Source organism: Neovison vison, chromosome 5, assembly GCF_020171115.1.
Source record: "Neovison vison isolate M4711 chromosome 5, ASM_NN_V1, whole genome shotgun sequence".
NCBI lineage: Eukaryota > Metazoa > Chordata > Mammalia > Carnivora > Mustelidae > Neogale > Neogale vison.
This window is the reverse complement of record NC_058095.1, coordinates 67,528,092-67,531,925: the sequence shown is the minus strand read 5'-3', so window position 1 is coordinate 67,531,925 and position 3,834 is coordinate 67,528,092. Positions and strand designations below refer to the sequence as shown.

Sequence of the window (3,834 nt, the reverse complement as noted above, 5' to 3'; positions counted from 1 at the left end):
CGCGCCTCTGTCCGGGGAAGAGTTTCGCGCCCCCGGCTTAGACTTTGAAACAATGGCCCCGGGTCAAGAAGCGCCCCCAGGCCTTAGAAACCCAGGAGAGCTGGAGCGACGTGCGCGCGCATCTCAAGCTTTGTGGTAGGGCTAGTGCGCGTTCTGCAGACCGGCGCAGCTCCCATCCCCTCACAGGAGCCGGAACCCCCGCGCTCTGGGGCGTGCTGGCGGCTTAGGGACCAGGAGCTGGTTTCTCCGCCGCACTCTCTGCCTCCGCGCCCGGGAGGCCGTCTGGGACCGGGGACTTAAGCCCCTGTCCCTAGCCGCCCCGATTCCCACAATTTGCCCCCGCGATCCTTTGCTCTTTTTGAGTGCTTTCAACCAGTCTCCAAATTAATGCTGGTCCCCAGACGCAGGGCACTCTCGCTCGTATCGGGGTATGACTTTTGCACCGGTCGCCTCTGGTGGCTCCCTCCCCCTTTTGTTTATCTTCCGATATCAGTCCGCCGTTCCCATTCCGCTTTACCTGCCCACTGGCATCTTCTGCCCCTGTAGAGATCCAGACGTGTATAATTCTGATCTCAGGCTGATTTCATGGGTGATCGGAGTTCTTTGGTAGGTAATCAGCTCACTTTGGGGTACCAGCTGAAAAGACGCCTCTTCCTAGTACCCCGCCATCTTGTCTCCCTCCTGTGGTATTCTTTAATATCTTTCCATAGTTTTAAAAATGTTCTTCTTATATTATTGCACATAAATTCCATTGCTATTGAGAAGAGGGTCTATTTTTTATTTTCTTGTTAATGGAATTTGCTGTTATGGAGGAAAGTACATTAATTTAATCTTTTTTCTTGTCACCATACATCTGTTGTATGGTGGCACTGAGATTTCTGTATTTATCCATTATAGGAATTAGTGTTTCCTTAGTTGCCTCATGGATACAATAAACTATTTTAAGAAATACAATATAAGTGAAAATGTGTCATGAAAGATTGTATGGCTGTTCTGGTAACTGGGTATAAAGTGACATAAATAAAGATATAGAATAATGGACAAAGAGCAGATTTGAAGGAACATGAAGAGTTCAATATTGTGCATGTTGAGCTTGAACAGTTCATAGAGCCTCAAGTGGAGATGTCCAAAGGGCAGATGACAGTAACAATTTGGACAAAGTCTTGACTTCAGACAGAGAGGTGGAGGTCACCAGAATGTACTTGAGGATGAAAATGGTGGGTTTTGATGCCATAGCTTAGAGAGGACAAGTGGGGACACAAATGGACTGAGGTTGGAAAACTAGTCCATGCCATAAATGAAGCTAAGAGAGTTTTGGTTTCTGGGGGGTTTTTTTTGGGGGGAGGTGTTTTCTTTAGTATTGGTTTGTTATTAATGGGTGCTCTCTTTCTTTCTAAAGTGAAAGCCTATGAAAAGAAATAAAATCACAATTTGGGATATTACATAGATTCAACAATTGACACACTGTGTGACTTGACAAGAAATTGAACAACATGCTTTTCAGTCTACAAAATAATAACCATATCTATTCCTTGGGATTGTCGTGAGGTTCAGGGTAGGATAAAAACATAGATACAAAGTTCTTTTATGAACCAAACTATATGAATTACCAAACAGAAAATACCAAACAGAAAAGAGGCATCCTTAAATTCTGAACTTGTTTACTAGCTTTCAACTTCTTTCCTCATTCCTGGGGAAAATTTTAGGTCCCTTTAGGTAAAGACAAAATAGACTCTTGTAGCAAGGGCTAGAAAAATACATTTCAGCTCAGGCCAGTCAGAAAACAGAGAAGACATGAAAACAAATAAGTAGGGGGAGGGGGAAGGTTAAGAGATAAAATGATGTGAATCTTACGCAGAGAGAGGTACCTAGGAGACATTAAGAGGGAGGCAGGGAGTGGAGATTCTGGATCTCATTTAGTATTGACCTTAGAGTATAGAGAATTATTTTATAAAATTATACCACAATGAAAGCAGAGTTCTGGCTTAAAAAAGGAATATAGTCTCCCATGACAAATTAGTTAAAGAATGTAAGGCATGAAGATTGTTTAAAACAGGAATTCTTAAACTACACTTTGCCAGAATCACCTGAGGAACACAAAGAGGAAGGCTTAGCCAGCAGGTCACCAAGACTTCTCTCCCCTAGTTCAACTGAGTAGTTCAATTTCGTCTCTTTTACATATTGAATAACTACTATATCATTTTAACAGAATGTTTCCACGGTAAGGAAAATATCTGGAATAATACTCCAAAATTATTATATCTACTAGATAGAAATATGTAAAAATATAAAATGTTACCATCATGCAGAGAAGATAATTTTCTTTCTACAAAAGACTCTTCCCAGGGCTCCCTTCATGTCTCTGTTTCTCAAACTATAGATGAAGGGATTCAGCATGGGGGTGACCACAGTGTACATCATGGCCATGACAGTCTCCTTAACAGTAGAATTATTAGCTGATTGGCATAAATAGAGACCAATAATTGTCCCATAGAACAGTGACACCACAGACAGGTGGGAGCCACAGGTGGAGAAGGCTTTGTGAATACCCCTAGCAGAAGGGACCTTGAGGATGGAGGACACAATCCGTGCGTAAGACATGATGATGAGCAGGAATGGGATGATGACAACAAGCCCTCCCATGATAAATATCACCAACTCGAGTGTCAGAGCAGGCCAGCTTCAGCAGAACAGACAAATCACAAAAAAAGTGGGGGACTTTGTTGTCTGCACAAAACCACAATCTGGCCATGAGCAGAGTGTGTAACATAGCATGGAACATGGTCAGCACGCAGGACAGCACCACCAGGGAGAGACAGAGCTTGGGGCTCATGATGGTGGTGTAGTGCAGGGGGAAGCAGATGGCCACATAGCGGTCATAGGCCATGGCCACCAGGAGGAAGCTCTCTAGGTCTCAAAAAAACAGGAAGAAGTACATCTGGGTCAGGCAGCCAGCATAGGGGATGGATGGGACTTGGCTCTGCATGTTCCTGCTTCCACCCTTGGACACTCTCTCCTTCAATATCTTTCATTCACACTGTGGCATTCTAAGATGAAAATCTGATCATCATTCTCCCTAAAGTCTTCACAGATTCTCATTGCTCTTAAGGAAAAGGCAAAATTCCTCTCAAAGGAACTGCACAAAAGGTGCTTCAAGACCTGACCCTTGCTGACTTCCACAGCTTCACTTGGCCCCATAGTGACACTCACAATCACCTCTCCAGAAATGCTGGGCTTGAAAGGCACAATTTCTTGCCACCCGTCTTTTCTACTTGCTATTTCCCCTGCCTAGCGTCTTCCTCTCTCTGCTCCCTCCTCACCTGGTTTGTTCCTACTTACCCTTCACCCACATTACATGTCATTTACTCAGCTGTATCTCTCCTGGCCCCCTTCCCCAGACCAAGTAAGAACCTGCGACTATGTTTTCCAGGCATCCCATACTTGTCCCTCAAGCACTGAATGCCCAGGAGATTGGTTACAGCTGTTCTCCCTATTGGATTGCAAACATGCAGGAGAGGCCACGTCTGCCTTCATGACTGCAGAAGTGTCAGCACCTGGCACAGTGCCTCGATGTAGCACTGTGTTATGTTTCGTAAATATTCTTTGGCTGAGCTTCAGGCTGAGACATGCATTCTTTCAAATTTACAGACAACAAACTCCTATTATGTTAAAATACCCGTTCCTATTGAATCCTCTCAGAACAAGTACTCATTAGCTTCAACCATGTAACACTAAATTTGTCACTATGTTACAGATTTATTATTGTAATACTGTACCCATGGAAAGTGTTGGGGTACCTCATATAAGACTACTCTTTTCATGACTACAGATGAT

The 3,834-nt window shown here is 43.8% G+C and overlaps 1 pseudogene; it reads right to left on the bottom strand.

Moving 5' to 3' along the window:
• Window positions 1-2,301: 2,301 nt before the first annotated feature.
• Window positions 2,302-2,986, bottom strand: LOC122907381 (annotated as a pseudogene).
• Window positions 2,987-3,834: the final 848 nt, after the last annotated feature.